Genomic DNA, 27,071 nt, shown 5'->3' on the forward strand with positions numbered 1-27,071 from the left:
ATGTTGGGCAGTGAAAAAGAAAGAGGAACAACGAATGCATGTGGCGGAAATGAGAATGAGTATATTAGGGGAAGTCTAGGTGTGGCACCAATTGATGCCAAAATGAAAGAACATAGGTTAAGATGGTCTGGTCATGTTCAACGTCGAGACGTTAATCACTCAACACGAAGAATAGCTTAAGACGTTCTACACCTTCGGCAAAGAATTAAGGATTTGCATGAAATTTTAGTATGTTATAGTTTACGTCAAAAACTAAGACTCGATTTTTTAAAAATTGTTTTACCGTGCCGTTTAATTACTATTAAGGGTCAAAGTTAAGTTTTAACATGGGCTCTTATGGGAATTCTTTAAAAGTTAATAACTTTTGACCCAAATTTACGATTTTTAATTATTTGTGCTTAAATTTAAATTTTTTTTGTAAGGAATAACATATTAAAAAATGAGGATTGTTTACCGTACCATTTATTTTTAATTTATTTATTATAATTAATTCCGTAATTTATTCCTTAATTTATTATAATTTATTTTTATAAAGTATTCAATACTGAAACATATGATTTGAGTATTCTGCTATAAATGCATTGTTACCAACTTTCGCTTGCATATAAGTTTCCCCCCTTTCCTCTGAGAGGCATACCCCGCAACGAAGGTGTAGAACGTCGTTAAGTGAAGATTCCTGGAAGGAGTAGGAGAGGAAGACCAAAGAAGACCTGGGGGAGACGATAAGGCAGGACATGTTGGTAAAGGGAATTAACATTGATATGACCCAAGATAGAATTGTGTGGAGAAATGCATTTAGAGAAACCGATCACGCATAGGGATAAGGCAAAGAGAATGATAATGATGATGCTACAGGACGACGGAGAAGTGCCTTCTAAATTCCATTACATTTTTTTTGGGCGGCGCTCTCGACAGTTTTGAAAAATAACAACTGAAAATGCCAAATAGTTATTTATGAAACAGTTCGTGAAGTATGCTTTTTGAGAACGCACGCGATGTTTAGAGCACGAGCGACAGCGGAGCGAGTGCTGTTTCATACAATATTTTTTTATCTACGATAAACAAATAAAAAATTGTAACTCTTCGTCACTGGAATTCATTTCTATTCTACAATGTTTAGCAATTTGACATTTAAAAATTCTAACTTCTTTTAAACCACAAAACTGTCAAAACTTTTGTTGTAATTTATTGCTCACATATCATCACCATGACAACGCGAATGTTAGGGATATTTGATTATATGAAAGTGTGGCAAAAAAACAGTGCGAAAAAGTAAATCTCATTTAAAATACATTATTACTTCACGCACACTTTAAATCCTTCACGCACTGCTATCTATAACGACAGTTTTCACAAACTAAAACATATATACATAATGTGAGATAGAGTAGATAAAAATTATTTTTGTATACCTAACACGAATTATAATAACACCTTTTTACAATATATAAAAAAACAATCATAAAATAGTAAACATGTGGCGAAATATTTAAAAATTTCCTTTTTTAAACGCTTTTTTTAAACGCTTTTATTAAACGCTTTTATATTTAGTTCAATCGTTTGCGTCAAATTTTAGACGTTAATTTGGCTGCCTTTTATTCAATGGAAATGAATGAAATTTTGCAGACATATGGATTCGCGGGAACAATACACAAATAGTCGATCAAAATTTTTTTAATGTTTATGAATTTTTTAAATAAAAAAAAAGATTTTAATGGAAAATGCTTAAATTCTCTTGTTTTTTACAATGTAGAAACTTGAAACTTTTAAAGATTGTAGCTAGTTATATGAACTATATATAATTTCATTTTTTACGTTATTTGTTTACGTTATGCTTCATATATAAACAATAAAGTTTCAAATTTATCCAGTTTCTGTCCGATTTCTATCCAGTTTTCAGCGAAAAAAATTTATGGCACCGCAGAGGGACGAATGCTGCCCTTAGTATTGTCATGGGCTTCGACTGTCCATAAAACGCAAGGTTCGACTGTTGACTACGCTGCGCTATGGTGAACTTGGGCCCGAAAGTGTTTGCGTAAGGACAGGCTTAAAAGCCTACATTGAGCCTGCATTGCTTACGTTTCATTGAGCCAAGTGCGATCATTAAGGTAAGTATCCATACAAGGGTGAACCCCGCTCGGTGTAGCTGCTCAAATGGATACAACATGCGCTCCCTTACATATAAACGGCAAACCGGTTGAAACGAAAAGTGTACGCGCTAAGCGGCGATCACCGACGTATCCGCTAAGTGGAGCTACTACACCGAGCGAAGTTTACCCTTGTATGGATACGTACCTTTAGATGGCTTGCGCATCGGAGAACTGCATTGCAAGAAATTAACAGCGTCTACACCGTGCAATAGTAAAGTATTACAAGAGATGGAAATACTGCGAAAACTGTAATAGTCGTAAATAATGATTTTGATTTAAGAAATGTATGAAATAATTACAGAAAATGTACAATGTATGTATCAAAAGTTAAAATAAATGCAAAAAAGGTATCTGTCATATACCTACATCCTTTTTTAAACATGACGAGATACTTTAATGTTTGAAAGCGTAAGACTAAAAAGTAAAAAACAAAACAATATGAAAATTTTTTTAAGAAACGCTTTTATTTAGTTATGAGTGACTAAAAGTTACAATATAAAAAATCAACTAAAAAGCAAAAAAATAAAAAAAATCAAACTCGACGGATTATTCGAAAAAAAAAAAACGTTCGTTAAAAAAATTAAAAAATCTAACACATTCGTTAAAGAAAAGCGTGGGGCGCGTCTTCATCGAATAAATGGTTTTCACCTTACGCTTTTCTTTAACGAATGTGTTAGATGTTTTCATTTTTTATCGAACGTTTTTTTCGAATAATCCGTCGAGTTTGATTTTTTTTATTTTTTGCTTTTTAGTAATTTTTTTTATTCTAACTTTTAGTCACTCATAACTAAATAAAAGCGTTTCTTAAAAAATTTTTTTCATATTGTTTTATTTTCAATTAAGAAAACAAAAGTCACCTGAAATATTTTACAAAAAAAAAAATAGTATTCCTATTCAATTAACGCGAAGTTACTCGTTGTCGGCTAGTTTTCCAGAACAGTCAGATATTTTGCCAGTTCAACAACGAGATTTTGTTACATTTTGAACGTTTGATGAAAAGCCTAGGAGATTACTTGTATAAAATACAGACCAATATAAAAAGAATATCATATAACAGAGCAGCAGCGAGCATAAAGGCACACATAAACCTCTCATTCTTGTGACACTATCATACTAACAGTATATCAGCGAGTATATACCCTTCATAACTTCAATAATCAAAAGCATCCAGCAAAGCGAACATTGTGGTCGGATATCGTTCTTTCAAACGCAGAAAAAATCCAAGACGGAAGATCCACAAACCATACACTAATATAACTAACGGTTTTCCACTCGGTTAGGGGATCAGGCAATAAAGATATGGTTATAGCCCTTGTGTATATCACATTACACGTATAATTCAAGCTAAACGGGTCGTTTTAAACGTGCGGCTCTTCGGTGAAATGCCTGTACAGACTTCTGAATCATGCTGCATGTTGCAGTTACGTATGTTACGGGGGTCTTCGCAGCGTATCTTTGAAGATCACCCGCTGACAAATCTGAGATTGTTTTAAGGGATGTTTGCTCCCTGCGGAGGTTGATTTAATGAAATTAATTTGTTTAGAAGCAATCTGACACACTTTATAAGAAACGGATGATTTATGTTTGATTTTATTAAATTCTTTATATGGAAGGTCTCTCTATTGTTTTATTTGACGCAGTTCTCTACATCAATTACCTTCATATTTTGTTAAATAAATAATGTACTGCTTAAAACTATTCAATAAAGGTGATGTTCAAAATTCTCACAAAATACTTTATCCTGGGTCATATACAGCTGGATAATTTCAGGAAAGTACGACGGCTGTTCTATAGTTAGGGAGCGTTCAAGTATTACGTAACGCGGTTTTTGAAGATTTTTGACCCCCCTCCCCCCCTACGTAACGCACCTTAATGGGGCGTTCACGTATTACGTAACGCAATTTTTTAAGATTTTTAACCTACCCCCCCCCAACTTGCGTTACGTAATACTTAAACGGTCCCTTAATTATATTATTATTCAATTGTGAATACCTTCCGCTAGTACAGACTACAGTGGTAATTCTAATATCTGCTAACGTCAGGAGCTAGCTTTCTTTTTTCGAAGTCACGAATAACACATAATCAAGACAGTCACAAAATATTTCTCGTAGACACATCTCAATTTTCGTAGGACATAGTGGAAAAATAGTCGTGTCAGCAGACACAAATATTCGCAGTATCCCCCTCGTAATGTATTACAAGTACTTAATTGTATCGCGACGTAGAAAGTTGAAAGCTCTCTCGGTCCTCTAGTACTAATAACACTCTTTAATCTTAAGTGGATCTGCATTTCTCTATATCTATTTATGTGAACTATATTTAAGCATATTAGGAAGCAGTCTCGTTAGTAACTTAAGCACATAGCTAATTACATTTTCTCACCGAACCATCATCTATAGAATCTGAGATTAAGTAAAGCTTTTATACACATGGGCCAGAATTCCAACCTTTTTACCAGCATACCAACAGATTACTATCATTTTTTATATTCTAGGTTATTATGTACGAGTATATTCAGTCTGGGTAGTCAGTAGTCACTGCACATACAATGTCATTTACCACTTTTAAAAAATCACTACTAGCCCAGTAAATGAAAGGGAAATTCAGCGATACCGTGTAATTTTCAGAGGCAACTCCGAATTTCATGAAAATTTGGATTTAGGTTCTACTTACCTTCCACTTCAAAGTTGAAATTGTGCTTTTGGTTGCTTTTACTTGGGCGGTGACAGTCACTCCTTCTCGGGGGTGAAAAAACATACGTTCAAGATAAGACCGGAAATGGATAAATTGACTGATTTTAAGCAACTTTTGTTCTATAGAGTTTTTTACGTAAGTCATTACTGTTCGAGTTATTTGCCATTCAAAATGTTGATTTTTCGACAAAAAAACTACGTTTTCAGACGAATTTTCGCAAATAACTCAAAAATTAAATATTTTATCAAAAACAATATCCTTACCAAAAGTGTAGCTTATAAAAAACCCAAAAAAATGGTGTATCAGTAAAGTCTATCAATTAAATAAAAACAAAGTTGTAGCTCATGAAAAATACGTCCTTATTCGTCTAATTCCAAATCGAATATTTCAAGGTGAAATCACCGAAAAATTAAGTACTTTTCGGGAAAAACCCATTTAAACTTTTTTAAAGTGTTTATAAAAATCTTTGTTTTAATTGTTAACAAAAGTTTTAGCATTAAGAGTAAGCGAGTTACGCTCAAAATAAAGTTGGCCCTCTTTTTTTTTTGTAAAAAATCATGAAAATCTCGCCGTGTTTAGCTCCCCAAATGAAATTAATCGCTAGCGCTTTACAAACAATTTACTTACCTATCTATTTTTTATATGATCTGTCAGTATCACTGGTTTAAAGTGTTTATTTTTGAAAGGGTTATAATTGAGAAAACTTGAATGGGTCATTAATCACGAGTGTATGCAAATTTTGAACAGCCATATCTTAACCAATTTTTGTCTTACGGAGAAACAAAATGAAACTAGCATATTTATAATAGCAAAACCTACATTTTTTTACTCTTTAAGATTTTTCTTATCACTAATACTTTTTAAGTTATTTTGAAAAACATGAAATTTTTCAAAAATTTTTAGAAAAATTTTTTTACTATAAAACCAAATGTTTCCAAAAATAAGCACTTCAAACCAATCAAACGTACAGATCATAAAAACAATACACATACAGTTAAAATATATGGTAAAGCCAACCGATTAATTTCATTTACGGTGCTAAATAGAGGGAGGTTTTCACGATTTTTTTTACCAAAAAAAAGGGCCAAGTTTTTTTTAGTGTAATTCGTTTTTTTTTTGGACGCTGTAAACTATTGTAAAAAACGAATAATAAGATTTTTTTCGATACTTTAAAAATGTTAATAAGGTTTTCTTGGAAAACGCTTCTTTCTTCGGTGATTTCGCGTTGAATTATTCGATTTGGAATTAGACGAATAAGAACAATTTCTAGACTTTACTGGTACACCATTCTTTTTATTTTTTTTATAGGCTACACATTTGCTAAAAACATTTTTTTCGATAAAATATTTACTTTTTGAGTTATTTGGGAAAAACTGTCTGAAAACGTAGTTTTTTTGTCGAAAAATCAACATTATAATCGCGAATAACTCGAAAAGTATTGACTTACGTAAAAAAACTTTATAGAACAAAAGATGCTTAAAATAAGTCAATTTGTCCATTTCCGGCCTTATTTTAAACACGCGTTTTTCACCCCCCGAGAAGGGGTAAATGTCAAAAACCCCCCAAGTAAAAACAACCAACGGCACAAATTCAACTTTGAAGTGGAGGGTAAGTAGAACCTAAATCCAAATTTTCATGCAATTCGGAGTTGCCCCTGGAAATTACACTTCAAAACGGTCATTTACTGGGCTATACAGAATTATTATTTTTAAAAGATTCCCACTAGTCTAGGGCGCATCTGTTTTGAGATGGACGTTGAGAGGTGACTCAAATTTTTTTGCAGAAATTGCTTGAAAATAAATCAAATAATAATATTTGAGTTATCCTCCCTCTCAAAAAGGTCCGGAACATTGTCTAAATAATCAAAATGTCAAAAATTGAAGGAAAAATTCGATTTTTTTCTTGGTTTTTTGATTATAACTTTAAAAGTATTCATTTCCGAGAAAAGTTGTACTGACATAAAAGTTGCGTAATTAAATTTCCTATAATATAGAATTGGTTAATAATTTAAAAAATAGTTACCCTAGTTGCAAAATAGCAATAATGGCGAAAAAACCATACAAAAACCAGTATTTGCATTTTACGTTTTTTAACCATTTATGCTACACTTAGGACCTTCATATTTCATTCAGAAAAACTTTATGATACAATAAAACAATACTGTAAACTTCATTAAGATCGGTTTAATAGATTTTGCAAAATAAATTTTGCCTTCCAGCTTTCGCAAAAAAAATTCACTTTTTCAAAATCTTACAGGACTGAAAATAAAGAAGATAGCAAGTTGAAATGTTTTTTGCTTATAGAAGTGTACTGTACCTTTCATGTGCAATTTTCAAAATTAAAATCGATTAATTACCACGGCGTCAGAAAATTTTTGAAATAAACAATAATTTTTGGTGCTACGCGCAGGACAGCGGTGTTCGATTCACACAAGTTGATTTCCAACAAAAATTTCTTCCAATCTTTATCTAATATATTATTCTATTACTCTATATTTTGTTGTATTTTATTATTTTAATTCCACAAAAATAAAACTAATTTTATAATTGTTTGTGAAATATTGTTTAAAAAATTGCATATGTTTAAAAATAATATACTTTTATTATTTAAGTCAAAATATATGAACAAAGAAAGTTTTTGCTAATAAAAGTGTTATTTCAAAGGATAGAGTATGTGTTTTTATTTTGCAATAAACAAATTTATTTATATATATCGAAATGTAATAAAAATTAAAACGTATTAATCTTTATCAAAGGTCATTGGAATGCCCAATCAGAGCAAACTATCCGCTGTCCTGCGCGTAGCACTAATAATTAATGTTTATTTAAAAATTTCCTGACGCCGTGGTGTTAATCGATTTTAATTTTGCAAAATTGGCGGTGAAAAGTACAGTACACTTCTTTACGAAAAAAAAAATTCAACTTGCTATCTGCTTTATTTTTAGTCCTGTAACATTTTGAAAAAATGAATTTTTTTTACGAAAGCTGGATTGCAAAATTTATTTTACAAAATCTGTTGAACTGATCTTAATGAAATTTACAATGTTGTTTTATTGTATCATACAGTTTTTTAGGGTAAAACATGAAGGTCCTAAGTGTACCATAAATGGTAGACAAACGTAAAATGCGAATACTTGTTTTTATATGTTTTCTTCACAATTATTGCTATTTTGCAACAAGGGTGACTATTTTTTAAATCCTTAGTCAAATCTATATTATAGTAAATTTAATTACGCAACTTTTATGTTAGTACAACTTTTCTCGGGAATGAATACTTTTAAAGTTATAATCAAAAAACAAAGAAAAAATTCGAATTTTTCCTTAATTTTTTGATATTTTGATTATTTAAACAATGCTACGGACCTTTTTGAGAGGGAGGATAACTCAAATATTATGACTTTACTTATTTTCAAGCAATTTCTGCAAAAAAATTTGAGTCACCTCTCAAAGTCCAAATGTACTAATATTTTTACAGATGCGCCCTGGTCTACACGTTAAGCTTGCTTCTCACCATGTTTTTAAATTTGTTGAGGTTATGCAATGTTGTTGAGGTAATGCCTGTGGTTTTTTTTGAAAAATGTGTCGTTTTAAACGTGCGGCTCTTCGGTGAAATGCCAGTACAGACTTCTGAATCATGCTGCATGTTGCAGTTACGTATGTTACGGGGGTCTTCTCAGCGTATCTTTGAAGATCACCCGCTGACAAGTCTGAGATTGTTTTAAGGGATGTTTTGTCCCCTGGGGAGTTTGACTTCACAAAATTAATTTGTTAAGCAGCAATACGACACACTTAAAAAAGGGATGATTTATGTTTGATTTAATTAGATTCTTTATATTGAAGCGTTCGAGATTGTTTTATTTAACACAGTTATTTACATACATTACCTAAACTTTGTGTTTGCTAATTAATATACTTGTTAAAACTATTCAATAAAGGTAATGCACGAAATTCTCACAAAAATAGTCACCAAATAATTATTATTCAAAAATTTTCTTTCCGTATACTTTCACCTGGGATATACCCAGCCGCTAATTTCAGGGAAGTACAATGACTATTCTATTGTTAATTATATTATTATTATATTGTGGATACCTTCGGATAGTATGGACTACATTGGCAATTCTAATATCCGCTGACGACAGAAGCCAGCTTTTTTTCGAGGCATGCAAATCAGCATTAAGTCATGTAAAAGTCATCAATACGGCCGCAAAATAGTCCTCGTAGGAGACACTTCTTGTTTCATAGTAGAAGGACATAGTGGAAGAATAGTCGTGTTAGAAGTCACAAATACTTGCAATGTCTCTCTCATAATTGTATCGTGACGTAAAAACTTGGAAGTTATATTGGTCCCTTAGTACCAAGAACACTCTTTAATCTTAAATTTCACGTCTGATTTGTAAGTGGTTCTTCGCAAAATTAATGTAAACTATAATTGGAGTGATAAGTTTGCAGCATCTCTAGGCAAGAGATACCCAAAAGACAGCAGAGTCAGCAGTAAAGCATAGGTAAGGTTCGATCTAATGAGCGCAGACTTAAATTGAATCTGTCGGCAACGGAACGGACCGCTACATCCCGGAATTAAATGCCAAGGCGCGCATTTATTGGCAAAATTCCGCCAGCTGGGTCAGTGTGTTTACATATTATTTCAAAGAAGATGGATGCAAAAATTATTATATATTTTAAAGAATATGAATCCAAAAATTATTATTGTTAATGTTGTGCGCGCAATAGGAACAACAAAATAAACCACAATTTTACTAAAAAATGAATTTATTAACGTTTCGAAGCCCAAATCGGGTTTCGTTGTCAAAATACAAAATACTATTAAAATAAAACAAACATGTTGTTGCTAAGTAAAAAAATTCTTCTAATAATTTATTTAATCTGACTCATTTATATTGGCAATTCAGACGTATATTATACATTTTAAAGTCTTCTACTTTAAAATTATATCGCCAATATTTATGAGTTGCGTTCCTGGGACGACTTTACTAAAAGATAGTTCATTCGATTACATGAAATCAATCCCAACTCAAGAATATCTGTCGCAAAAAATCATAGCATGTGATCTGTCTTTAAAAAGACAACCAAATGCAACGATGACAGTAAAATTCTCGCGTTAGAGATTCCATAGTAAATCACGAGGGAAAACCAGGAAAAATCCTCGTGATACTATCCCGACATCGTAAGTATTTGGTCTTACATTTAATCTACCTTCAAAAAACTAATACCAAATTCTGACTTTAATATGTTTAAATTATAAATAATATTAATATTACACAGATACACAATAAGTAATACTAAAATATAAAATTTGTACTAACTCGATATGTTATTGACCTACTAATCGTGGTATTTTCTTTCTATTTACTTCCTCTTTCAGTATGGGTAACCACATCCTACTGCATTCTACCGAGAAATTTGCGACACAATTGGTTTCATTTAGCATAATTAGAGCCGCTTCTTTGATTTTTCTCTTTTTACTATCTGATTCTTTCAGGACTATACTTGAATCTCTCCATTGAACTCTATGTTCATTATCCCATGCGTGTTGACATATCTGAGATCTATCAAATTCTCTGTTTTTAATTAGTCCAGAAAGCCACTGCGCATCCGCTGGGAAAAATATTCTAATTCGGATTTTTTGCACAATCTTACTCAAAAAGGACCCCTTTTAACAAATTTGCATGTTGCCAGGACCAAAAGTTGGTCAAAAATTTTTTAAACATTTTTTTTTGTTTTTTCCTAAAATTATTTTTTTTGCATGGAACAAAATTTTTTTAGGTTTTTTGGATCATTCCAAACAGAAAAGGTCTTTAGTGACTTTCCTCTAAAGTTGACAGTTTTTGACATATAAGCGATTAAAAATTGAAAAATTGCGAAATCGCCCATTTTTAACCCTCAAAAACTATGTGAAAAACTGAAAATTTGAATGTTACCAAGGTAGGTAGATATTCTTTAAACATTGATTGATGAAATCCTGAAGAGTTTTTTGCAACACAATATCAAAAACCCCTTTGTTTTTTAATTGCCAATCAAGCGTGCGCGACACTATTTTCCATCGTTGCATGTGTATACAGTATGGTGCAAATGAAAGGAATAAATTCGTTATTTCGTAAACAGGCGACTTTAAGGAAAAATGCCGAAACAGGTCGATTTTTTTTTAAGTTGTGATATTGTGACATATATGGTATACTAGTGACGTCATTCATCTGGGCGTGATGACGTAATCGATGATTTTTTTAAATGAGAATGGGGGTCGTGTGCTAGCTCATTTGAAAGGTTCTTCAATTCTCTATTCAGTAATATAAACGTTTACATAATTATTTATACAGGGTGTCCAATAATTTAATTTTTTTGTCAATTTGCCAAATTATTTAATTTAATAAAAATTTTTTGGACACCCTGTGTAAACAATTATGTACATGTTTATATTACTGAATAGAGAATTGAAGAACTTTTCAAATGAGCCAGCACACGACCCGTATTCTCATTTAAAAAAATCATCGATTACGTCATCACGCCCAGATGGATGACGTCACCAGTATACCATATATGTCACAATATCATAACTTAAAAATAAAAATCGACTTGTTTCGGGATTTTTCCTTAAAGTCGCCGGTTTACGAAATAACGAATTTATTCCTTTCATTTGGACCATACTGCATACACATGCAACGGTGGAAAATAGTGTCGCGCACGCTTGATTGGCAATTAGAAAACAAAGGGGTTTTTAATATTGTATTGCAAAAGACTCTTCGGGATTTCATCAATCGATGTTTAAAGAATATCTACCTACCTTGGCAACATTCAAATTTTCAGTTTTTTACATAGTTTCTGACGGTTAAAAATGGCCGATTTCGCAATTTTTCAATTTTTAATCGCTTATATGTCAAAAACTATCAACTTTAGAGAAAAGTCACTAAAGAGCTTTTCTGTTTGGAATGATCCAAAAAACCTAAAAAAATTTGTTCCATGCAAAAAAAAATATTTTTAGGAAAAAACAAAAAAAAAACGTTTAAAAAATTTTTGACCAATTTTTGGTCCTGGCAACATGCAAATTTGTTAAAAGGGGTTCTTTTTGAGTAAGATTGTGCAAAAAATCCGAATTAGAACATGTTTCCTAGCGGATGCGCAGTGGTTTTCTGGACTAAATATAAGACTGATGTTCACTTATTCTAACGTTTAATGGTCTTGATGTTTCACCTAAATAAAATTGTTCGCATTCACAAGGTATTCTATAAATGCAATTGTTTGTTCTTTCTTGTTCATTGTTAGGTTTAGTTTTAGATAGAATAGATCTCAATGTGTTTGTTGTTTTGAATGTTGTTGAAATGTTGAATTTATTTCCTATCGTTTTAAGTTTCTCGGATAGTCCTTTTATATATGGTATTGTTATTTTCCTCGTATTATTTCTTGTGAATGTTGTAGGATCCCGTTCTAAGTTGTTCTGTTCCATTCGATCTAATCTTGTCAATTCCTTATTTATAAACGATAAAGGATAATCATTTTTTAATAAAACAGATGTTAACAATTGTTTTTCTTCTAAAAATGAATTTTCGTTAGAACAAGTAATTTTGGCTCTATCATATAAGGATTTAATGATTCCCTTTTTAACGTTGATGTTGTGATTTGATTTGTAATTGAGATATCTGTTGGTGTGTGTTGGTTTTCTATACACTTGAGTCTCATATCCAGTATCCTTCTTTGAGACTAAAACATCGAGGAAAGGCAAAGTGTTATTGTATTCCTTTTCCATTGTAAATTTTATTGTCTCTTCTTGATCGTTTATAATATTCAGGAATGTATCCAACAATTCTGATCTATGAGGCCATATTGAAAACACATCATCTACATATCTCCACCATACTGTGGGTTTTAAATTTTGTTTAGAAATGATATTAGTTTCGAAATCCTCCATAAATATATTAGCCAATAATGGAGATAAAGGAGAGCCCATTGCTAGACCAAAATTTTGTTTATAGAATTCATTATTTAGTTGAAAATAGGTATTATTAGTACATAATGTCAATAACACCATTATTGTTGATACATTTAGTTTTGTCCTAGTTGTCAATGTATTATCATTTTCTAACTTCGTTTTAATTATGTTTAAAGTTTTATCTTATGGCACATTTGTAAATAAACTGTTTATGTCAAAACTTACTAAAATATTATTTGGATTAAATTCAATATTTGTTAATTTGTTTAAAAAATGTTGTGTATTTTTTATAATAAATTCATTTTTTAGCAAAATTGTGGCTTATTTCCCATAAAAAATACATAATTATAAAAATGCCACAAGGAAATAGCTTCAGAACAACAACAAAATAAACATTCAAAAAGGAAGCGTAATAAATAAATGCATTAAATTTGTAAAAAGTGAAAGTAAATTTGCTACTTTATTTCCTGATTTAATCGATCATTAAGAAACATTTTTACAATACTTCACAATGAGTCACGAAAAATATCAAAAACTCTTATCTACACTCACCGGCACGAAAAACTGGCACCCCAAAAAATGGGTCATTTTTGATGTCTCGTATCTCCTAAACTTGTTGTCCGATTTAAATAATTGTTTTAATATGTTATAGCCTTATTCTTTAGTAATATCGCTGTAATAATATTGTTGCTAGACAGGTGTAAATTTTCACTGTATACCGGGTGTACCCATCAAACTGTTTTTTTTCTCAATTTTCACAACCCTGTGGAATATTCTAGCCTTTAAAAAATATTGAAATTAAAATCCAACTATAGCCCCAGGTTTTCTTAACATTCTGTTTTTTTTTATTCGTTAGCTTATGTTGGATAATAAAAAAGTTGGGATTTTAACATCTAACCATATTCTTTATCAATACAAGGTGTTTCTAAATAAGTGCGACAAACTTTAAGGGGGCAATTCTGCATAAAAAAAATAGTGACGGCTTGAAAAATAATGCTTGATAAACCTATGTCCGCAAATGCTTCGTTTCCGAGATACGGAATGTTGAATTTTTTCTTACAAACTGACGATTTATTTATTGCTCTAAAACCGGTTGAGATATGCAAATGAAATTTGGTAAGTTTTAAGAGGTAGTTATTGCGCGTTTTTTGACATACAATTAAAAAAATTTTATTCACCATTGGCGTGCATGTGGGTAATATGATAAGGTAATATGACCCGTAAGTACGCCAATGGTGAATATAAAATTCTTATTTGTATGTGAAAAAATGCGAAATATCTATTACTTAAAACACACCAAATTTCATTTGCATATGTAAACCGGTTTTAGAGCAATAAATAAATCGTCAGTTTGTAGGAAAAAATTCAACATCCCGTATCTCGGAAACGAAACATTTGCGGACATAGGTTTATAAAGCAAAGGGTCATTATTTTCTCACGCAGAATTACCCCTTAAAGTTTTTTGCACTTATTTAGAAACACCCTGTATTGATAAAGAACATGGCTAGTTGTTAGTCCCTAACTTTTTTATTATCCCACATAAGCGGATGACTAAAAAAAAACAGAATGTTAAGAAAACCTGGGGCTATATTTGGACTTTAATTTCAATATTTTATAAAGGCTAGAATATTCCACAGGGTGTTGTGAAAATTGAGAAAAAAACCCAGTTTGATTGGTACACCCGGTATACAATGAAAATTTACCTGTCTAGCAACAATATTATGTCTCTAATTTTTTGGGGTGCCCGTTTTTCGTGCCGGTGAGTGTATTATAAAAACTGATCTCACAAAACAAAATACAACATTTAGGGCCGGTTGTTCGAACGCTAATCAACAATGATTATTATCAAATATTTAATTACTGTCACCAACTGTCAATGTCAACTTTGTTTGGGTTGCTGAAAACATAATTGATTACAATTATGAGACTAGTTAATCAATTAACATAATAATTATTAACATAATTGATTAATAAATCTCATAATTATTGTAATTAATTATGTTTTCAGCAACCCAAACAAAGTTGACATTGACAGTTGGTGACAGTAATTAAATATTTGATAATGATCATTGTTGATTAGCGTTCGAACAACCGGCCCTATGTTGTTTCACTTTAAAAATCAGCTAATTTATTATTTTCAAAATGGTTTCTGAGAACAAATATTAAATTCAGCATATTATAATATATTTACATCTGGTTATATTAAAATATAAATATTATAAGCCTTGGACCACCAACTTCCATATTTTCCTGTTCGTTTCGTTGTCATAGCGATAACTGTTCACTCCGTATCGAATCGCTACACTACACTACACTCTAACGGCAAAATATTCTCTTCTGAAATGTCGGTGCGTTTCAGTGTGAACTGATGTGGTCCGTTTCAGTAAAGTATGCATTGAATTATTTGAATCTTCTTCTTCTTCATGTGCCTTGTCCGTTGCTGACGTTGGCTATTATCAAAATATTTTAAATTTTGTTTGCGGCGTTTCTGACTAACTCGATCAATATTAGTCCAAAGTCCAAACCATTGACGTAAGTTGTGAAGCATTGAGTGTCTTCTTCTTCCAGGTCCGCGCTTGCTTTCTATTTTACCCTATATTATCAGTTGGAGTATATGATATTTATCATGTCTTATAATATGACCGAAGTATTCAAGTTTCCGTTTTTTAATTGTGAAAGAGATTTCTTTTTGCTTTCCCACTATGCGCAGTACCTCTACGTTGGTGGTGTGAGTCGTCCAGGATATTTTGAGGATACGTCGATACACCCACATTTCGAATGCCGCCAGCTTCCTCATTAATGTCTCCGTTAGTGTCCATGCCTCTGCGCCATACAGCAAGATTGGAAGTACATAGCATTTTAGCAGCCTTATTTTTAGTGGGAGAGATATGTAGGGATGGGTGAATATATCTCTCATGTTGTTGTTATTCTCATGTTGTTAAATATTTATTTGAATACACGGAGATATTAAATTGCCGATCGTCGTGGTCTGTTCCTTTGCGTGCTGGTCCGGACAAGTGAGCGAGGACCTTAATGCCTGCTTCGCAATATACCTAACTATAAAAAGCTTTTCCATTATAAATAGTTTTTTTATTGTATCTAGTTTTTTATTTACTTTTATTTAAACGAAAGAGTTCTTTTGTTGTTTCTGATATACATAAATGATATCTCTAGTCTGAACTTTAAAGGTAAAATATGTCTCTTTGCAGATGATACTAGTATTACTTGGAGTAACACGGATATTATGGATCTTCGCAATACCATAGCTACAGACCTAGTAACCATTAAATCGTGGTGCGATTCGAATCTCCTGTTATTTAACGTTTCTAATACCAAAGTCCTACCTTACAACAGTATGATGCAACCTTTAGTACTTAATAACAACAGTCTAGAGGTAGTTGAATCGGTGAAGTTCTTAGGGCTTATTGTGGATAAGTCTCTAAAATGGAACTTGCACATTGATGCCTTACACAAAAAATTAAGTGCTGCTTGTTTTGCGCTAAGATCAGTTGCTACGGAAATGAATTTGTCAACATCTAGGACCGTTTACTATGCCCTTTTTGAGTCTGATCTTCGGTACGCCCTTCCATTCTGGGGTACGTGTTGTGCGACTCAATTTGAGCGTATTTTTAAACTACAAAAGATAGCTCTTCGTTACTTCCTGAGACTCAATAGCAGAGTTCATTGCCAAGAATTCTTTAAAAAATTTAAAATATTAACTCTTCCTTCTTTATTTGTTTTTGAATCCGTTTGTTTAATCCGCAAACATGCATCAGAAGGTCCAGAGAGACCCACTCACACTTATCCCCTTAGAAACGTGGAGCATAATCTTTATCTGCCAACCCCACGGTCTGAGCTGGTTAAGTGCTCTATAGTATACAATTCGAGAAAAATGCACAATCACCTGCCATCTAACATCAAATCTATTACAGCATTTCCCGCTTTTCGCAAGGCCTTGAAAGCTTATTTGCTAGAGAGAGCTTTTTATACAGTAAATGACTTTTTTATAAACGATTTGAATTCAGCAAATTTACTTGCAGGATTATTAATTTCGAGTCCTTTTGTACATATTTGCAGCGGCATAGAACTTTTGATTTACTTTCCCTTTCCCTTTTCCTCGTTCGCCTTCTTTTTGCTCTGACGTTGTATACATATTGTTTGCAAAATTTTTAATTTTTTAATGTGTACTTAATAATTGTAAAATTATATTAAGTAGTATAACTCACGCCATTTACTTGGTGTCTGTTTCTGTTTTTGTTTTGTCTGTGGTTTTTTATTATTTTTTGTTTTTTATTGTATTTTTTTATTTTGTATAAGCTTCGTCCACAAATTGGTAAAATTTTATGACAATAAAGCATACCTTACTTACCTACTTACTTTGAGCTCTTTAATCATCCCCCGTATCGTTTTTCAGAAAGCCGTACCAGTTGCAAAAATGTTGTGGCGTTCATTGCACAAATATGCTGCGACCGCCGCGTATTAAAGCAAATATATTTAATGAAACAAAGAAGGGAACTATGTATGTTGCGATGTTATGCGGGGTAAAATAAATAAAAAGAAATACTAAATTCGTACGGTATAAAATAGACGAGGAAAATGTGTACGTGATTTATTTCACGCGGTCTACCGCATATAAATTTAATACCTCTTAGCAAAATTATATCAAAATTTATCTATCCAAATTTCAACAGCGCTTATAATCCGATGTGTTACTAATATGTATGTAATAACAAAATCAGTGTGCCTAGTTCATACCGTATTACTCTATTATAGGAACTTCTTCTTATTGAACGTCTCCTTTCGAAGGTTGGAGTTCCAAATGAAAATTGGCGGGTGTATGTGGAAAGGGATATAAGTCAAAAAGTATAATTTTGGGAAATGGGTTTTTGTGATTTTTATGACTAGTCGAGGAAATGAAGCTGGAACAATGGCAAAACCTCGCAATTTTTTCGTCCAGCATCGATTTGTACAAAAATTTGGGATTAAGTTCATTTCACACTATAGTTCATTTTCTATATTAAGCCATTGTACGCTTTTGGTTTTTTAAGGATGAAAACCACCCCTAATTGTAAAAAATTATAAAATAACATTTTAAACTATAATATTGTCAACATTTGATTCTTATTAGTTACATAATGATTGTTTTTTTTTATTTTATTTGGGATACAGACAGGACAAACCCATAAAAGTATCCACTACAGAATTTCAGATACATTTACAATTTTACAAACTGATATATAACTACAAACTAAAAGTAAAAATATTCATTGAGATTGAGATTGAGATTAAGATATAATATCACAATATTTCAACCCTTAAACCAGCCTTGTTGGAGCTATATATGAAAAGTTTACTTATCCTAAAAGAATAATTTCGGCTTGCTTCAATTTATATAAAAAGTTGGGGTTAGGATCATCTTACTCTGTGCTTCATATTCTATATTATGCTCAAGGGCGTTGATTATTTTTAGGGGTGAAACTACCCTTATTGTCAAAAATTATATAAAAACAATATAAACTCTAATAAAGGTAAAATTTGGTTTTGACTGGTTAAATAATGATTGTTTTATGCTTTAGGATAATATCATAATATTTTAACCTTTAAAAACCACCCTCAATAACATTGTAGTTTTTATAAGTAGACAATTTAATGGATAAAATAGATAACAGAAAAAAAGTAGAATTAAAGAATTACAAAAACATTTATTTACACCAAAATATAAATTTGCAAATATATAAAAATACACATACAAATAGTTTTTTAGTCATCCAGTATAATATGAGCCGGCTCTGTGGTATTATATAGGTACATTGAAAATGCTCTACAAGGGGACTATTCGAATTTTTCGAAAAAAAAAATTGTTTTATAAACATAGCTCATTCATTTTTGGCGATAAAAAGTATTTTTATAAATAGTTTTGTAGTATTTTTAAAGAGTAATAAGATTTTTAAATTAAATTCCGTAAGATCCTTTAATTTTTAATTGAGGTGGGTTTAAATGGCTCGAATAAGGGGATGTTTGCTCGTAAATAGATGTTTTAAACAGCTATATCTCGCTCAATGTTCATTATAATGAACATCTATGCATAGAAAAATTTTAGCTATTAAAAAAGCTACAATTTAGTATTATATCATTTTTTTCGTATCTCCAGTATTTTTGGAGATATTTTGAAGAAAATGATAAAAAATGCAAAATTGCAAAAAAATCAATTTTTCTTTAAACTCCAATTTTTCAAAAATTAGGCCTTTTAAATAGCTCAAACTTCTTGGGTGTATTTATAATATAAATATAAAAGGAATTACAGAAAGGCGAAGACCAATTTTTAGTTACAATGGTAGTTAGGGTGTTGTTTTCACTGTTTTTTTTTTCGTAGAGAAAAACAGGTACCGACTTTTTTTGATTATAAGTTGCTCAATTTTTATGCTAGAAACTTTTTATTATTTTTTTTTAAGATCTTATTGTATGCTTGAAAAAACATCATGTATGTTTTCCTGGAAAAATGAAAAGTTTTCCTGTTATTTGGCTTTGATTATTTCAAATTATGCATTTGACGAAAAAAGCTAACCTTTAACATGCCGTATCTCGGTTTGTATTGGTCGTAAAAATATTATAGAAAAACAGTTTCGTTTGTGTTACTAAAATATACAGTTTTGATATTTACAGTTTTTTTGATTAAATGCGTATTTTTCGAGTTATTTTTAAAAAACCTTCTAAAAAAGTCGATTTTTCCGTCGAAAAACTGTTACTTTCAATCACGAATAACTCGAAAAATATTAGTTTTACGAAGAAAATGTAAAAAACATTTTTTTCTTAAAATCACTCTTTACATCGATTTACATGGTTAAAATGTAATTCCCACCCCCAAGATGGGGTGGCAACTACCCCCAAGGTTTTAGCGTACAGCAGCATGATATAGAAAATGATCCTTAGACTATTTTCTACCTTGTGTGAAAATTTCAAGTAAATCCATGCTGGACGAAAAAATTGCGAGCCAAAATGCTTCATTTCCTCGACTAGACGTAAATGCAATACAATATTATTTTTCAATATAATGTGTATTATCTTCTGTGTATGACTTAATTATGTCGTGAGAACACATTTTTGTGGTAAATATGGAGTATATCGAATATTTTTTGAAAAAAATAGAACAGATACCTCTTTTCACAAATTTTTTTTATTGGAACCTAGGTACCATCAAAACATATCTAATCTAAAACTTCTAAACAATAATAAATTACTAGTAATAATTATTATTAGGTACTGGTAATTTATTATTGTTAATTACCCTCTGTTAGTTCTCCTCGTGGTCAGATGCATCTGGAAAAATATCCCTTACACTATCTGTAGTAGGCAAATTTTTGTAGAAGTCATGAAAAGTTTAATTTATATATGGCAACAACTCAATTAGGTACTTTTTTTTCTCTTTACTAATCGGGTTGGCATTTTTGTAAGACATTGATAGGTTAACATGCCGCGGCCACTCTTTTCCTTTTCTTAGATATGTAATTTAAATATTGAAATGGCTCTTCTTCTCTTAGGGATGTTTTGTATAATATTTGGCCAGAAACATTGGTATATCGTAACCATTTAATATCCTTGCACATAAGTTTCTGCCCATCTTCATTTATTTTTCTTTGTTGGAAAACTGATTTGAGAAGAGCAGGGTATTCAAAAAAGTTGGAAATATCCATTTCAGTTACGTCAAAGGGTTTTTTAACACCACAAAGACTTACGAGATTTATCCAATCTCTTGGATGTTTAATGGAACAAGGATATCGTTTTTTCTTTTTTTCGGTAATCGAGTGGTCGTTGTCACACTCCATATGAGTATGACCAGGAGTTAAGAATTTATGGTCAATGTGTTCAAGACTGGAATTTTCTTTTTTAACGCAAGCATGAACATGATAGATACATAACAATTCTTGTTTTGTCCAGCACATGTATCATGTATCTGAATAAAATGTAATTGTTTTTGTCGTGGATGGAAGCTGTTTAATGTGTTTGCTTAGACACGATGCTATTTGATTGGCGCCTCTTGCGACAATGGCTTCGTGCTATATATAACAGAAAGTTTGCTGATCTTTGCATCTGTGGAGGGTAAGGTTAAATGTCCATAGTTGCCTTTTGTAAAAAGCAACCGATGTCTGTAGATTCGGAGTTGAAAGACACTGCTGAAGGTCAAAGCTATATACTAACTTTAAAGGGTCTTGACGATAACACACGATAAATAAAAAATAGATGCTAACGACACACGATACGTGCGAAAGTATTCAACTTGTAAAAATGTATCAACCGGTTAAAAATGTGTAAACAACCATAAGTATGCATAAGCTGTTTAAGATCGTTAAAATTTTGTTTTTACCAAATCTTGTGAAAAGGAATATAAGTCGACATATTGCTGTTGTCATTAAATTATTGTTCAAAATTATGTGATATATGTTGACTTATATCTATTAACCCAAAGGTAAATCAGAAAAAATTGGAACTCTTTTGATCATCTGTGAACATATACCTCCATTCACAGAATATTACAATTATTTTGACATATAAGTAAACATAAGCCTGTATTACTTTAAAAATCTTATTTTTAGTCAGTTATATCATTTTACTCATACCAAATCGCGCGTAAATATGTGTAGAATGACTTATATCTCTTTTCCTCTAAGTGTAATATCCATTTTTGGAATGTATGGTGTACTTAGCTTATTTTTCGCATTTTTCGACTTATATCCCTTTTCACATACACCCGCCAATTGTAACTTTGAAAACTGCTACACAAAAGATTTCTGCGCATGAGGAGCCAAACTATATTCTTAAGTCTTTCAGCTACGAGATCTTGCGTTTTCCTACTGATACTTTGCCATTTACTTTACCTTCGACTATAATTTAAAGTATTTCATATCTTTCACCTCTCAGTATATGACCTATATTTTGCTTTCTTTGATTATTCTTAGTAATTATTTTTAAATAATTGATGGATTTGACCGTTACTTGATGGAAGTTCATTTTATCTAACAGTAAAACACTGAAAAAGTTTGTTTTTTATACTCCCACAAAATTTATTATAACTATGTGATACAGCTGTTTCGGCAGAGTCCCTTTATTAAGTGATTTAGTTTACTGTGTGTTTGCCTTTTTAAAGTCTTTAACTGAAGAGGTTGAGAAGTGGGGAGCAGTTTGTCTGGAGTTGGTCATTTATAATTATATCTGTATTTTTTAATTTATTAATTTCCATGGATTCTAACAAAAAAAGCTTAAGGCCTTTATTTTGAATATGCAGAATTTGAAACCCTTCATTAAAATAATGATTATGATCTAGAAGATGAATTACGTATGTAGAAGTGTCTATTTTTCTATTGTTAAAAGGCCTTTTGTGTTCTGCTATCCGTTTGTCAAAGGTTCCGCCAGTTTGGCCGATGTAAATTTTTGGACATTCACCACAAGTGAGTTTGTAGATACCACTTTGTAGTTGTTTTCTCTTTCGGCTCTTATAGCCATTCTAAAGACGTGTATACACATGCCGGTAAATAAGGAAAGTAGACGGCACGCCAGTTGCTGGCATAAATCAGTAACTGGTATGCACAAAACACATTTGCGAGTAATTGGCATGCCTATACATACCTCAACACGCCTGTGCCGCAGTATAAAGGGAGGCAGTAGTACCACTATCCGAAAAATTGAAAGTAAAATCATTAATCGCGCATGGCGACCGCGCAGTGTTCCCAGTCGCTTTTGCCCCACTCTCGCATTGCTAGTCGCATAGAAACGTACGGGTTTTAACAGGGAAAACCCGCATCCACCACTGGTGAATTACCAATTGCGTACTGCTGGTACTACTTCTTGAGATCAAAGTGCCGACATGGAAGAGGTTTTACTATCCCTCTTTATACTGTGCCTGTGCCACTCCCTACGCATGCTCATTACATCTCACAGCACGCTACTAGCACGAAAAATCAAATTGTTTGAGATTAGCTAGCATGCCAGGAACTAGCATACCAGTTAACGTACACACTTGCCAGTTTGGGGACAGTAGCTGGAACTTGCTAGTTACTAGTATGCAAGTGTGCTAATTACAGGCATGTGAATTCGCAGCTTAATGGTATTTTACATGTGTAATTTATAGCAAAATTGTGCATATTTAATGTAATAATAATTTAATGTTTTGCCTAATAATTTTAATCAACATTTTATACCTCCTGTTTCCACTGATAAAGTCTCCGAGAAACTAAATGTTATGATGGTTATATTACAACATAATAAATATAGCGTTATTATAGCATAAATAAATAAGTTCATTTATAAAAATTAAAGTCTAAAGATGCTCACCTTTTATCAAGTAGTGGATCCTGCAATTATCAACTTTTTCCATATTTCAATTTATGAAAAACATTTTGCAACAGAAATTTTTAATGGGCTTCAAAATTAATTGAAACTCTTTGACAGTGTAGTTTGAGTTTAGTTAATAACGTTATATAGTAGCTGAAGACGCTACTTGGGAACTTTGAATAGAAACTTGGTTAATGTGAAAGTGAAATATTCATTGCCATTAAGTCGGTTTTTTACCTAAAGTCGATACTAGAGCTCATTAAAATAGTGAGTTTTGTTTTATAGTCTCTCCGTGGTGAGTTTAGTTAGTCAGTTTTTCTCGTTTTAAGATCCCTTTGCTATAACTTACGAAGACGGTTCAGTTTATACAAAGGAGAGAAGATTCTATATAGATACGTACATATACTGTAAGTTTCTTAAGGAGCGTAAAATAATGTCAATACTATTATCGGCTACACAGTAATACATTTGCTTATGATTTAGTGTTATACTAAGGGCCGGTTGTTCGAAAGCTAATCAACAATGATCATTATCAAATATTTAATTACTCTCCCCAACTGTCAATGTCAACTTTGTTTGGGTTGCTGAAAACATAATATGAAATTACTTAATCAATTATGTTAATAATTGTTATGTTAATTGAGTAACTAATCTAATAATTTTAATCAATTATGTTTTCAGCAATCCAATAAAAGTTGACATTGACAGTTTTGGTGACAGTACTTAAATATTTGATAGTGATCATTGTTGATTAGCGTTCGAACAACCGGCCCTTAATGTTTTGGCAGCTGTCAACAAGAATGTAGAGTAGTGTTGAGTTATTATTAAACTGAATAATTATTACGTACTGTATTTGAATAAAAAATAATAATTAAAAAGAATGTGTGTGTACTTTGTACGCACGTAAGAAATTATAATTCTCTTATTATGATTTCAACGAAATTAATATACTTAACACGGTTATTTGTATTTTATTTAAATATTATACTAACTTTCTTTACCTACCACTTTTAAAAATGTTTTATTAAAACGATACCAAAATATAAAAAAAAAGAATATGAATCGTCCGGGATTTGAACCCAGGATCTCTTGATCTCCGGTAGCAAGCTCTAACACTGACCTATGTCCCTTTTGCTTTGAGAGGTTACAAGATTTCTAATACATACTGACAAATTTAATAGACCAAATGGTATACAAAAATACTTTAAATATACTTACTATTATTATAAAATATCTTATTCCCGAGGAAGACAAATCCAAAGACACAAAAATTATAATAAATAATACATTTACTAAGAACACTAATATATCCTTTTATATGATATAATATGACTTATTTGCGCTGACAGCGCTGATACATACATATCTTGAAAGATTAGCAACGAAATACATACTGTCTGTGTGCGCATGAGCCCGGCATTATAAAATTTCGCTCTCGATCGTAAAGAAGTATAACTTCAATAAAATCAGGGAAATTATTTGAAAATATATTCTTTTTATTTTGACCTTTTATTTACAAGCAACTTCTAGATGTGACTTTTAAGTAAATGTGAATACATTTGTCACCGAAATACAAAGATGAGAATCTATAAAACCTTAATTAGACCATTAGCATGTTATGGCAGTAAAGCATAAGTCCTGAAAGAAACATCCAAAACAAACTCGAAACATTCGAAAGGAAAGTACTGAGGTGAATACCTGTGAGGGAAAACGGAATCTTCAGAAGTCGATACAACAACGAGCTTTATCAACTTTATAAGGAAACATCCCTGTGAGACTTCATTAGAATACAAATTTTGCAATGGGCCGGATATGTGATAAAAATGGGGGAAGATAGGCTACCAAAAAGAGCAATGAATGCTAGAATATAGGGAAAGAGACCGGTTGGAAAGCCAAGAAACCGCTGCGAATCACAGTAAACAGCGAGGCACAAGCCCTTTTAGGAGTCCGTGTATGTAGAAGAGCACTCACAGACAAACAAAGGTGAATGCAAAAAATAAAGGAGGCCAAGGCTCAATTTAGGCTGTAGTGCCGTAGAAGAAGAAGAAGAATCAATTTGTAAGCACAAAAGAAGGAGCATCCAATGATACTTTGCCTTAAGGCACGTATCCATTATGTTTGCGAACCTCTTGCGCTCCGTGCTCCCAGCAACTGCTGCAATGGATACGGCATGCGCTCCTCTACATATAAAACTACATTGGAGCGCTAAGACGGAGAGCGCACCGTTGCACGGTTCGGGAGCGCGAACAGATCAACTATGTAGAGCAATTGCAGGAGGACCGAGCGCAAGATCAGCGCGAACATATCTTCTGATTCCTGGTCCATTCTGGTAGTGGCTGTTAATGTAAATGTCTCTAAAGGATATACCACTATTGGTCTTGTTGTCGTTTTGTACATTTTCATTTTTGTGCTTCGGCTTATCTTCTTATCTCTAAACATTTTTTTAATTCCTGCTTGAATTCCTCTTTTTATATACACTTTATTCTATTATTCTATTATTCTATTATATTAAATATAAAATAATAAATAATAGAAGCAGTAGGTACGTAAAGGTCATGGTTGCAGAATGGGGAACAAAGAAATCCAAATATTATGTTATGCAGACGACGCCGTATTAAGGCTAAGGCCACACGGGCGATATTTTACGGCGCCAGCAGTATACCTGATGAGGCATTGGTTGACTAACTCCTATTTCATCTACAATTGGTGGAGGAGTTAGTCAACCAATGGGTTTACTGCTCTTACGGCGCCGTAAATTATCGCCCGTGTGGCCTTAGCTTAATCGCCGAGAGAGAAGACGAACTCCAAAGATTAACAAACATCTTCAATACAACAGCCAAGAAATAAAATATGACAATATCAGCAGAAAAAAACAAATGTATGATAACATCTAAATACCCACTACGATGTAAAATTGAAACAAGAATAAAAAACGCTAAACGCCGTAAAAAGAGTGGCGCATACAATATTCCAGCTGAAAAAGGTCTGATATGAATATTACGTGGCGCGAAAATGTACTTTCATCTTGATGCAAAACAAAATTCTAGTTTTATTTTAAAAGATTTTTCCATAATATTTGCTCAATTTGAAGTAAAACGCGCCACAAAAGAGTAACTTTGATACAGTTTGAATTTTGAAACCCTTTTTTGTTTTGCATGAAAATGAAAGTAAATTTTCGCGCCACGTAATATTCATATCAGATCTGTTGTAGCTGGAATATTGTTTGCGCCACTCATTTTTACGGCGTTTAGCGGTTTTTATTCTTGTATCAGGAGTTTTTCAAAGTTATTTATAAATTAAATGTATTAAGTTGAATGCCATGTTTCTCGATTACACGTTAAGCTTTATAAATGGTCGCCTTTGTCGCATTATTTTCCAAATGATCTAGTGTCCATCGAATGTACACTAGATTTTTTTCTGTTCGAAATACATTGAAAAAAAAATATCGGGATGGCCCGTTAATGAACTCTGATTGCCCGTTTTCAGATCAAATTTCGTAACCACTACAACTACAAAAACCATTTCGGGAATAATCGTTAATTATTGAATTATAATTTTGTAACTTATTAACTTCTAAACGGCTTAACCGAATTTGATCACTAAACATGAGTTTGAAACGTATTGACAAGTAGTATCTGATGCACCTTAGGTCAAGTATGATAACTGAAGCTATTACAGGAATTATTGAGCTTGAAAAACCGTTTTTCCCATAGGAAATAGATTTGATCATATTTATGAAGCCTATAACTTAATAAAAATTCGAATTTTCCCGGATATGAGGTAAACACCGTCAGATTCGTCTAGTCCTTCTATGAACGCTCAGTTATTGGCTTAATTTGTATGTTGAAATTTTGAGTAATTGTCGAAAAACCAAAATTTTCAAAGTTTAGTTTTTCAGTTTTTCGGCTATACTAAGCCGTGGGTATGTCTGATCCCGACGGCTTAGACACCATTGGAAAG

This window comes from Diabrotica virgifera, chromosome 7, assembly GCF_917563875.1.
Source record: "Diabrotica virgifera virgifera chromosome 7, PGI_DIABVI_V3a".
Lineage (NCBI taxonomy): Eukaryota > Metazoa > Arthropoda > Insecta > Coleoptera > Chrysomelidae > Diabrotica > Diabrotica virgifera.